The sequence below is a fragment of the Ixodes scapularis genome, unplaced genomic scaffold (assembly GCF_016920785.2).
Source record: "Ixodes scapularis isolate PalLabHiFi unplaced genomic scaffold, ASM1692078v2 PGA_scaffold4__175_contigs__length_147842914, whole genome shotgun sequence".
Classification (NCBI taxonomy): domain Eukaryota; kingdom Metazoa; phylum Arthropoda; class Arachnida; order Ixodida; family Ixodidae; genus Ixodes; species Ixodes scapularis.
Window position 1 is genome coordinate 89,619,909 of NW_024609879.1, and position 13,267 is coordinate 89,633,175.

The window sequence follows — 13,267 nt, forward strand, 5'->3', positions numbered from 1 at the left end:
TTAATGATATCTGTTCAACTACTTCATCACGCTGTAAGCTTTTTTGCTTGTGATTGCTTCATATACAAAACCATTGAGGATGACGAAGATTATTTAAACTACAACTAGACTTGGACCGTGTGTCAAATTGGTTCAGCGATTGGCAAATGGAGCTGAATATAACAAAAATGTAAAATAGCTAGATTTTTTAGAAAAAAAGCAAGATAGAGAAAGTAGGGGCTATGCCATTGCCAATCAACAACTTGATAAAACAGATGCGATTCGTTATCTCGGTGTTAGGTTTTAAAGCGACTTACTATAAAATAGTCGTATTAATTTTATAATGAATTATAAAATTAGGTTTTTTAGGTCGTAATTTTCGTCACTGACCAAAAGAACTGAAGAAAACTTTAATTTTCTTTTGTTTGTTAAGTTCTGGAATATGTTTGCAAAGTCTGGGAACCTTAAACTAAAAGACTATGGGATAAATTAGAACAAGTTAAAAAGTCAGTGCGCCAGATTTGTCTTGAATAAATATACATTCAAAGCAAGCGTCACGGCTATGAAAGAACATATACACTGGCAACTGCTCCTATGCAGAGAGCAACTGCTCCCATGCAGACAGAAAATGCGATGTTATCCCGTTTGTTGCCTTCTTTTTTTTTCTAGTTTTTGTGTCATAATTCATAATCATTTACTCTGCAGTTTGATCAAGTAATGAATAGCCAACCATACCAATTCCCAGCACTGGTATCTTTCAGTTTTAGTTTTGCTCATCAAATTTGAGGACGTTTGAGCGCAGGTAAAGTAACTTTGTGTTGGCGACTGTTTATTAACCCTCATCCTTCTAAACTTTGCAGGCTGAAATATCCGGAAATCCTCTTAAAGCAAGTGTGAGCGATCCTTCGCTGCCTGGGAAAGAGTGCCAGCCACCAGCCAGACCAACCTATGGGAGAGCCAGACCTTTGGACTACATTTTCCCCCAGATAAATGGGACCAACCAGTCGGATCAAATAGGGAATGGCCACAGCTCAGCCAGCTACATGCAACATTTCCATTCCCATCCCTACCTTTGTTCGCCGACACACCATGTCCATTTTGTTCACGTGTAATTCTCAAAACCTATGGCGGTGATACTTTGTAGGGTGTTTGCTTTTGTAGCATGACTGCCTTTTTCAGCACTAAAAAGCAGGAGCGCTGAGACTAAACCACGCTCCTTGATTATATCCAGATGTGTCTTTCATGATTTGTGTGGTTCTGTATCAAAGTAATCTTTTACCGTATGTTTAAAGGTGAAGTAAAACCTTTGAAGCACGTATTAATAGAGAAGGATTGCTTTTATGTTTGATTCACATGCATTTTTTACAATTGACGTTTTCGGGATGCTCACTATCCAGTTATGATGCGCGTGTTTTTTCGTGATATAATTATTTTACATTTGGGATTACACCACAATACGAATGTAAACTGAATTCCTCTACTTTATCTCCATGATGCATCCCCTGTTTGCTAGTTCCTTGAGTTCGTTCTGGTTGGGCTTCTGTATTGGTGTGGTATAAATAAAAAGAAAGGAACTAAAGAAAATTTCATCTTCACTCCTTACAGAAATTTCCCAGGCAGCATTCGACTACGAATGGCACGGAACGAACTGTGAGGACACGGGGGTGGCGCTCTCGTTCCAAGGAGCCGAATCGCAGTGGCAACCATTGAAGATGGACCAGGAGGGGAGGGCAGATGGCAGTGAGACTTCTGCCCCCAATCTTATGGTGCCCACAAAAATAACAGCACCAGGTATGAAAAGACACAAATGGGACAATACTCATCCAGCTTCACAGCTTCTTAAAACACCCTTAGTATTTGTGAACGGTCCCACACGGATAGAAAAACTTTTTGTATGCTAGGTTTTCCAGAAGGTGGAAAATCTGAGGAGCCTGATATGGTACACAAAGTTTCTCCCACATGGAAACGTCTTTCAGGTTTAGTTAGCGCCCTGCAACAAGCAGATGAGCATACCACATTGAAATAGTTCTTTTCCTTAGGAAGAGGGGGAAAGGGGGAATAAAGGAGTTACAGTCCGAAGTCCAAAAATGACAACTCGGATGAAAGCAAACAATCAAGCTGGGCTCTACTGAAAGAATGTTTAGTCTGAGCACTTGAAGTTTAGCTTCAGATTGGCACTTGAAGAAGTCCGAGCACTGTCACACACACTATAAATTATTTTTAACGGATGAAATAGCCCAAAAAATTTCGCTGTTTCATGTGATTGAAGATTTTCTCCTAACGTTATTTGTGCCGCCGAAGTTGAGCTTTACTGGCAAATGTCCATACCAATACAGATTTGAAACAGCGTTTTTCGCTGTTTCGAATAGCTTGTTAAATACTTGTCGTGTACCTTAGCCAATTTTTATATTTTCTAAGGTACAAAACAATTGTTCTACAAGCCTTTTGGATGCAATTTTGTGCAATCTAGTAATCTGTGGGTCTGTGGAAGACCCTTCCAGCGTTACTTAATACACAGCGCTCGGTACTTGCCGAGTTTTGCAGCCGCAGTGTTTTAGGCATTACCGATAAAAGTAACGATATACATTACTTGTTACTGTCAAAATGAAGGAACGCGTTACCGACCTATGTTAGTTAAAAATAAAAGGAACGCACTACTGTCACCGACAGAAAGTAAAGCACGTTACTTTCGCAGCATTTCTTATTTATAAAGCAGCGATAACAGTGTTTCTTTGTGTGTGTGTGTGTGTCTGTCTCTTTTTTTCTTTTTTTTGCGACAGCGTTTCTTGACACTGGGATAACTGGTGCGGGCGTTGGGATTTTTCTAAAGTGGAACATTTTGCGTAGGGAAAGGGCAGGAAAAATGTTTGAAAATATGTAGAATCAGTGCAATAATTAATGACTTGGATCACATGCTACATTTCAGCTTAACTCCACATGCAGCCAGCTCTCGGAGCTAATGGGACTAATCAAGCAGCGTCAAAAGCGCAAGTCACTGGGCCTTTTTTGTTTTTAAAATGAAGTATAAAAACGCGGAAAAAAATATGTACTTTTTTTCTGGTTTTCAGAAGCATACCAAGTAACATAATTACGTTACCCGTTACTTAAAATAAGGAGCCTAAGTACATTACTTGTTACTGTCTTGGAAAAGTAACAACTACGTTATTACGTTACTGAAAAAGTAACGCCTTACCGGTATACGACGTTACTTGTAACATCTTACCACCAACGCTGTGCAGCAGCGACCACGGCGGCTTGAGTTTCCTTCTACACTTGTTCAGCAGAACGTGCAAGCCACCACAGCTGCCGCACCATGCCAGAGTCGAGTCTTTAACGATCGCCTGTAGACCTTTACAAGCATTGCGATTGAGCCTTAACATCTGAAACGAATGAATACCTACTTTAAACTGCAATGCATATAATGTAGGTATACAGGGCCATGATCATCGAGGTACTCGAAATTCATGTTCAGAACTATAAAAAAAGCTCTGACCTTTCTTTTTTTGTCGTGTCATCCAACAGGTTGGATCGAAGCATACCATAAGGATGAAGTGGATATCTTTGACCGTGACAGCCGCAGGGGTGACACCTCTCCCCAGACCAAGTGGTCGGACCCACTCAAGCCGCAAACGCACCGACAATCGGACAAGCACCAGTGCAGCTTCTGTCCTCACTCAAGCTATTCCGCAACGGCTGTAGCCATCCACGAGAAGACTCACATTGGCGAGAGGTCCTCAAGTTGCGGCGTCTGCAGGAAAACGTTCACGAATAAGAGTAACTTGGTAGCTCACGTTAGAATTCACACCGGAGAGAAGCCGTTCAAGTGCAACACGTGCAGCAGGGCTTTTACTCAGAAATGCAACTTGGTGGATCATGAAAAAATTCATACAGGTGAGAAGCCGTTCAAGTGCAACACGTGCAGCAGGGCGTTTATTCAGAAAAGCAAATTGGCGAATCATGAGAGGACTCACACCAGAGAGAAGCCGTACAGGTGTGAGACCTGCAGCAGAGCGTTTGCGTCTAATAGCTATTTACACAATCATCGGAAGATACATAGCAAGTGATTGAAGCCATCACGTGTGTTATAGCTGTGGAGGGGTTTAAACGAAATACTCTAGCTCCTACGTGTGTTCACTTCGTTTTGCGATAGACCTGCAAAGGTTCTGCGCGTGAGCAGTGCAGGTTTTTGCTTGGCTCAAAATTTTTCAGCTTGTTATTTATTGTGTAATCACAAATAAAAATGTCAATTTTCCTTAGAAGAAGAGAGCAAGGTTCTTTTTTTGTACAAAAAAGGAAAACTACTGGAAGCACTTTTTTTGTTATTAATTTAGAGTTCTTAATCACATGCTACACCTGCAGTCTCTGGGTTGTCTGTAGGTTCACTTATGTTGCTTACAGGTTGGCCTGCTAATAAACAAAAATATACGAAAAATTAAAATAACTTAGGTCTTTCAATAGCAACAGGCTTTAATTATGTAAAAGTTTAAAAGGTATAAGAAAGACCGAGTAATGCCAACACAATTCTAAGATACAAGAAAAATTATATAATGAAAACTAATTGACACACCAAGCTGGAAACAATGCTTTGCGCATAGTAGTACTGGAACACAATATACAACACTCGAAGTATTAGGAATGCAATGTCTTGTTTCCTTATACTATTACTGAAATTTTCCGTGCTAAATTTAGCGGAAGAAATTCCTCGCTAAATTTAGCGGGAAAATGTTTCCGGCTAAATTTAGCGGAAAATTTTTCCCGTTAAATTTAGCGGGAAATTTTCCCCTAAATGGAAGGCAAGCAGGAGAGGAGGAGGGGAGGGTACTGATAAGGAGGAGGTGCATACCCTCCCCTTTGTACCTTCCCCTCGTTCTCCTCAAGAGCTGCGCTTTAATTCGGCGTTACAGGGGATTGTAAATGTCTCATTTTTTTCATTATCCTTTTATTGATTTGTATGCCTTTGTGGGCTTTACTGTAGAAAAGAGGAGTGTAAAAAGAAACAAGATATGGAAATACAGGGTGAGCTCCCAAAACGGATTCTGAAGAGGTAGGAGACTGGTAAATAACTTAATCGTCCCCACTCAATGTACAGAAATAGTAATGAAGAACGAACCTCCTCTATGGTTAGCTTTTTTGGACATAAATGAAGTATACGAAAATGTAAGCCAGGAAAAGTTCTGGGGTCAGCTGAGGGACTACAACTTAGATGCAAATTTGGTTAGGTTTCTTCCTCAGGTGTACACAGACAATAAAGTAGTTACAACATTGGAAGCAGAAACTACACAACCCGCAGCAATAAAAACGGCTCAGGCAGGGCTGTCTACTGTCATCTCTTCTCTTCATGATACATCTCAGTGAAATTGAAAATAAATTAACTTAGGTTCTGACGTGAGTTATATGGAAGTAGGGAGAAATGTAATAGAGGTAATGCCAGGACTGATGTATGCGGACGACACTCATGGCAGTTGTCCAGGAATGTTACAGGAACGAGCTGGAATATATGGAGAGGAAGGGGACACATGGGGCGTGAGTTTTAGCAATGACAAGTCTGCAGTAATGGTGTTTATTGACGAGAAGAGGGAACCCCTGAGAATACAAGACATTGTAATAAACCATGTAGAAAAATACAAATATCTGGGAGTTTCGCTCAGTGAGGGAAGAAAACATGAGGAGAGTATAATTAGAAAAGGAAAAAAAAATTCATATGTTATGAAATAAAGACACTGTAGAACTAAATAGTGGTCAGCGGTATATGAAAAGGAGTGATGGTACCAGGACCATATTTCGGCAATACGGTAGTGTGCATGAAATCAAAGGTTCAATCAGGATTGGAGGTTTGACAAGCGTAGGCAGATTGGAACTGGGAGCACATGGAACGACACCAAATGAGGGGAAGTATACAGGGGGACATGTGTTGGTCGTCTTTTGAGAGTAGGGAGGCAATTAGTAAGTTGAAATTTTAACAAAGGTGGACCGAAATGGGTGTGGGAATGGGTCATGAAAAGATTTTACACAAAATGGACAAACCGAACCCGAAAGCTTACGTTAAACTACCTACACACTTTTGATGGGGCTGAGCAGACTACCCCGGTAAAGAAGGGAGTGAAAGAGGCAGAAAGGAAAATGTGGGAGGTAAGAATACACGAAAAAATCAGTCACAAAAACAGGACAGAAGAAAGGGAAATGTGTTTGACAATTCAACGGGAATTTCTTTACGGTTCGAGGCCTGAACGTGAGTGTTGAGGACGAAGACGTTTAGGGATAAATTTCAGGAGAAAGACACTTTATGGCCCGCCTACCATAATGAGGACGAGACGCTAGAGCACTTGGTTTTGGAGTGCACGGGGCTTCGCCCTGCCCTTCCTGAAGGAATAACGGATTTGACCTAGCTCTGGGTTTTGCTGCGAAAATGAAATGACGGAAGAGAAAAGGGGGGGGGGGGGGGGGGGTTAGAGTCACAAAGAGGTGATTTGAAGATTGGTGGAAACTATAAAAAAAAAACTTGAATGATACACAACTAAATAGCACAGCTGGGAACAGGCGGAAAAGAGGAAAATTGGGACTCCCTCTCGCGTGGCTCCGGCCCAAAGTCTCAACCCTGTCTCCCAGCTGGTCACGATGCTAGGGCAATGCCGACGAGGTTTGACCAGAGGAAAATTGCCGACTTCCTCCCCGGGGTGCAGGTGTTAATTTTTTGCGGATCCCCCAATGGTCATCCTGGGGCGCTATGTTGCATGTTTTGGATTCAGATTCAAAAGGCGTTTTTATTGCCACAAATATAGGGTGAGGGTGAGGGGAGTATGCCGAGTGACATCTTCGTCTGGGCATGTGGCGCTAGGAAAGAGTATGAAGGAGAAAAGAATCTACACATATACGTCCAGCTTCGCTTCTAGCACGAAGTTTAGGAGACTAAGCTGGCCGTTTTCTTTGTCTGATGGCTTCTTTGGGTGAACCCAGTCATCCAGGTTCTGGGCATATATGGGTTTGAACTTGGTCCGAATTTGTTGATAGTAGGGGCATTCCCATAAGAGATGAGTCATGCCTCCTTTTATGTTGTTCGTGCATTTGCTGCACGTGCTGGAGCGTCTTCCTTTGCTCCAAGCGGCCATGCGTGCCGGAGAGCGGGTATCGCCTGCCATGATGCGGGTGAGGAGGACCTTGTCCCTTCTTCCGATCCCTCTCGGTAGAAGGTCGGGCGTCTGGGGCAGGCGTTCCCACAATCTTGTCCTGTACCTCTCCTTGATTAGGATCCTCTCCTCGTCAGGATCATACTCTTCGTCATCACATAACGTCTTCCCATTACCGAAGAGTATGAAGAGTATCCGTGGTCGTGTGGTTGTGAGGATGTGGGTGCTCCCCTTCGCTCGCGGAAAGAAACGAGCGCCGCGCGAGCGAGTTGATGCACCTTTTCGTTGCCGGGGATCCCTGCATGGCCCGGGAGCCAGGAGACTAGGCAGAAGGAAGTGACGTCAACAATGCAGCAAATGCAGATTGTATGTTGATTTCATTTTCTTCTGTCAACATCCAATCTGCATTTGCTCTAGTCGTTGACGTCACTTCCTTCTCCCAAGTCTCCTGGGAGTCCAAAACGTGCAACATAGCCCCCCTGGTGATATCCAACACTGCATGGTGATAGTGAGGGTGATCACTCTTTCATATCTTTAGACTTAGGCTAGGGGGCGCTAGCTACTGCCCGTTACATCCATCCATCCAGAAATTGTCTGGCAGCTGACCAGTCAGAAAATTTTCATAAAGCTCTGTTTTCTGTCTGTTTAATTTTTCTGTTACTTAACATATATTTTCAGTTTATCACTAACATATATTTATGTAAATTCACAAGTTCTGTTAAACCAATCGCAGTTAAAATTCGGTACAAAAAATATGCAAAATAACAATTTCCGTTATATCAAGTTCAGAAAAATGTGAGGGAAGATAATTTCTGCAATATTACACGTTTCGTTGAAGCAATTGATTATATGCGAAATGTAGAGCGCCATTTAGTAGCGCGACGAGTGCTACGTCCGCCATCTTGGTAGCGGCGAGAAAATGAAACCAGTGACCCGACCGGCAAAGTCCCGACGTAAACAAGCGAACGCGCTTCGTGCGAGAGATGCGATGCCAACAAGGAAGATAGAAGAGTAGGAGAGGGCATGACGCAGCCTCCACAAGCCATGCTCCCTTGACGCCTCGCCTCTTTCTCATTTTTCCCCTTTCCTCACTTATCAGGCCAACGTGACCACATCACGTGACCGTAGCTAGCCTTCGATCTGCTGATAAAACCTACCGGACGGAGCACGCGCAAGCCTGCAAGGAATCCTCTACAATCAACCATCCATCTCGCACGTGAAATGTCACGAGCACCAATGCACCCCAAGGTTCTGCCCTCGCGCCCATTCTCTTTAATATTGCATTCATCCAACTCGCATGGAAATTGGCACAACACAAACACCTCAAGTTTCTAATCTACGCTGACGATGTGACGCTCTGGGCCACCCATCTGGACCACACTCAACATCAAGATATACTTCAACGAGGGCTGAACACTCTCCACCAGTACACCCAAGCCATTGGCCTGGAATTATCCCCATCTAAATCTTGCTACATGCGCGTCTGCAATAATGCTGCCGGCAAGAAGCTAGGGAAAGACGACCTGGATCTGAAGGTGGGTCAACAAACACTCCCCAAAGTTGAAACTATGAGAATTCTCGGCCTCCGAATCCACAAGACCGGCAGTGCCAAAGAGTGGCTCGTATCCATAAAGAAATCAGCCCACTCTATGCTCCACCTTATCAACCGCATCTCCCAGAGACGTGGAGGTGCTTGTTCTGCGATTGCCACGTACCTCGTGAAGGCCATTTTACAGCCTAGGATAATCTACCAAGCACAATTTCAGAACCTGACAGAGACGCAATGGAACTCGCTGGAAACTGTCGACCGGGCAGCGATGCGCAGCATTACCGGCCTCCCGATGCATACGCCTATTAAGCTGTTACAGTAGCATGCTCACCTGAATACACTACGACAATTATGTGATCAACGCACACAAGCCCGGGTTGCCAAACATCAACTGTACGCTTCAGAATGTCATAAGGAAACGTCATACATTGAGAAGATACAGCAGCTTCCCCCCTGGAGTTTCTCCTGCCTTACCACCAATAAGACCTCCCGCCGTAAGGCACGTCAAAATCCCAAGGCCTATAATCCAAACCCTTCTTCTCCGGATCACTGTATCCTGTACACGGATGCTGCATGTACGCAAAACGGAGGAGCTACTGCAATCGTCAGTCGCACTCATCCCCACCTTGACGACCAGAAGAAGTTTGCTACATCGGACGCATCTCCTTTGCTGCTTGAGCTACAAGCCATCTATGAAGCGCTTCTCGCAGCCTCCAAAGATCACTCCATTAATCAAATGACCATCTTCACTGACTCCGCACAGGCCATTAGGCACCTGAAACAGACCAAACAAGCCATGAACATTGTTCAAAAGATCCATCGTTTACGACACCATTTCGCGGTCATGGTCGTCATCGACTGGGTGCAGGGCCACGGCCCTGCAGAGGGCAACACAGCGGCTCATGAGGCGGCCAAACGGGCAGCCCAATCAGAGGACCTGCAGAGCCACACCTTCCCCATGGACATCGTGGCGACACTTCTGGCCACTAAGACCAGGATCCGGGCAAGCACGCGAGCTCTCATACCACCGTGCACCGCCCGGGTTCCCCCTGGTCTGTCCCGGCTCCAGGAGGGGTTGCTCCGGCGCATTCGCACTGGATGCGCTATCACACCGGCAGTCCTCTCATCCTGGCGAGGAGACCACAGCCGCATCCCTCCCGCCTGCCCCCACTGCCCCGCTCCGGCGGAATGGGTGGATGTTCGCCATCTCATCTGGACCTGCCCGGGGATACGGACGGATCGGGAGCACTACGTCCTCCAGGCGGGGATACGGTGGGACGATCCGGAGGCCTACAAGACCTGGACGACCAACAACGCCTGCGCTCGAAGCCTTCTAGACTTCGTCCTTACCGCCGGCCTCCCCGCTTTCCTTTAATTCCTTTCCCACTTAGGCCTGCGGGCCTTTCCTCTGGGCAATAAACAACAACAACAACACTGACCAATGGGCCTTTGGATGGATGGAAGGATGAATATGGCTGAGCCCTTTGGATCGGGCGGTAGCTTACGCCACCTAGCCATTTTGTTTTACCATTTAAGTTTAGAATATTTAAATGTGAAATCTATATTCACTCCGCACTGCAAAGAAAGTGAGGCTATGAAACCCCCTTGCCATCAGTGAATAAGAAAATATCTAGTTTTTTCTCGATTTCTGCCACCATTCACTTAATCTTTGCTTGGTAATCTCTACAGTCTTGAAATCCACTCTCCCTTCGCTGTCTCTAAAACCCAATGACTTTATTAAATCTATGTTGTCTTCGGTAGGCATAGGGTAAAGCTCTTTACAGTAGAGTAACAAGTGCTCAGCCGTCTCGTCCTCCTCTCCACAAGCAGTGCACACTGCATTCATTTCCTGGTACTTCACTCTGTACGTTCTGGTTCGCAGAACACCCGTCCTCGCCTCAAACAGCAATGAGCTACCCCTAGATTTGTCATAAATGCTTCCTTTGGCAATAACTGTTTTGTTTAATCTATAGCTTTCCAGAGCCGTCTTTGTCTGCATTCCCTCTAGCCACCGATCTCTTTCTGTGGCCTTAAAGGGATACTGAACCAAAGAATTTAGTGCCCATAATAAGTGGCGCACGTTCTTTCCACCAGCCAGCAGCCGCCGGTGTGCGCGGGTACACGCAACAAAAATGACGTCACGGACCTCCATTCGCGGTTGAGATGACAGTGAAATGCATGGGCTTCGGACTAAAGGTAGAATAAAGACAGGCTTTTCATCTCTACAAGTGAAAGCTACGTGCTTGTTAGACCAATTCATCGCTTACTTTTTACACCAGGCACCACTGTGTAGATGAAAAACTTGTCTTTATTCTCCTTTGGTCCGAAGCCCATACATTTCACTGTCATCTCAACCACGAATGGAGGTCACTGACGTCATTTTTGTTGCCTGTGCTCGCGCACACCGGCGGCTGCTGGCTCGTGGAAAGAACGTGCGCCACTTATTATGGACACCAAATTCCTTGGTTCAGTATCCCTTCTTTCTTCTTAACTGAGGCTTGCTCTTCCGTATCTTCGCTATAGCCCAAAAACTTTCCTCTTAATTTCCTAGTGCGCTGTCTCCACTTTGTGTCTACACTCCTCGTGTATAAATACCTAAAAACCTTTCGTGCCCATTGCTCCCCATCCATTTGCCTCAACCTATCCTCAAATTCTATTTTGCTCACCGCTTCCCTGCTCTCAAATGACGCCCATCCCATGTCTCCTTGTACTCCCTGGTTTGGCGTTTTGCAATGTGCCCCCAAAGCCAGTCTACCTACTCCGCGCTGTTTTATTTCTAGTCTCGCATGCACTTCGGATTTCATGCATAGCACTGCGTTTCCAAAAAGCCAGGCGCCATGACCCCTTTCCAAATCTCCCTCACCACATCATACCTGTTGTAATTCCAAAGTGCTCTATTTTTCATTACAGCTGCATTTCTGTTGCCCTTGCCTATTATATACTTTTCATGCTCTCTGAGATATTCTGCACCGTCACATATCCATACTCCTAGATACTTGTATTTACTAGCTCTCAACTTTTCCGTAAATGTTGAGCGCCATCTATCGGCAAGCAGGAGAGGCGTTTTTGATGGCCTGCCTTGCTTCCGGTTCTGCCCTCTCCAAGCTATGTTGGCTGTCTGAACGCGGTCGGGAAATGCGCTCACTGCTCATCGTCTTTTTTCCTCTATCCAACACAAGCGACGAGCAGATTTGTTTTCAATTAATGCGTTAACTACGAACGACTTCGTCCGTTTGTACTTTTTGTTTCCGAATGAATGGACGACTGACTTCGCCGTGGCACCCGTTGTGACTGACGACACCGTTGAAGCTCTCTTCGACCTATGAGAAAGTATAAACGGTTACATTAAACTAGGATTCATGTCATATGCAGTACCGGCAGTAAATTCAGAAAATATTTGAGACGAAGTTACAGTTAAGGAAAGCCTTTTTTTGAATTGTAAGCTATTTGTTTAATTTGCTCGAAAAGTTTAATTGGCAAGATGTATTCTCATAAATGTGAAAGCTTACTCTAAACCAACGTTACTAAAACACTCAGTTGGGAAACTCGCCGTCGAAACTTGGGCCGCTGGCGTCCACCGAGACCGAGCTAAATGCGACAACAGCGCCACTCTTTGTCACTTGTGTGTACTGTGGTCACCTTGAGCTTTTTGAAAGCCTGTTTTTGCGTAAAAACAAACAGAAAAGACTCTTTTTGTATGAAATTTATTGGAGTTTAGTACAAAAAGAGGGTCGCGTTATGTTTTTAAAATCTTTAGTTTGCAGGGTTTTGCGGCACAATTAATATTGTTTTCATACAACCATGCCTCAGCGCTCTTTCAGGTAGCGCGTCCTAACCTAGGTGCTTTTTACTTCGGCAGGTCGATGCGGCGCGTCCGCCGGGGAGACGGAGGTGGCACCCCTGTAACCTCTTCCGCTGTATCTGTTCTTAAAGCCAAAATAGAGGTCACGTACAGTTCCTCGAGTGGCCGCTGCGGGAGAAATGGTGGCATTGTGTTCGTCATTAGTTCGGTGCTCGGAGACAGATTGGGGCCACTTTTTCAAAGCTGTCTCTATGGGAGTTTCCCAACAGAGTGTTTTAGTAACGTTGCTCTAAACCGTCCGAAAAACACCGGCGCCTGAACGTACAAATGTAATTCTCATCAAAGGTGCATTTTAGTGGTGGGTTTCACCTTATGAAATTTCAACGCGTAGTTCCATTTATATTTTAAAATAAGACCAATAAACTTGGCCGGGTCAACGGCGGACTTGTTCAGCGACTATACAAAATATCGTTTGCGAGCGCCGCTGACCCTGGCGAGTTTGTTGGTCTCGTTTTTTACTGGAAAAAAGCACCACTTTGAAATTTCACAAGGTCAAATTCACTACTAAAATACATGTTTAGTAAATATCTAAGATTAATACGTACAGGCACGTATTAATCGTGTGACTGTAGGTCCTGAAGAAAAAACACAAAATCGGCCACACCTGTTTTCGTTTTGTTTTTTTTTTTCTTTATTTTTAGTTTAGCGCCTGTAGACAATGTTGCAAACTTATTTTTTTGTTTACTCGATACATACACGAGGACAACACATCAAGATGATTGTTTCCTCTTTCTTATCTAACCACAGACCAGC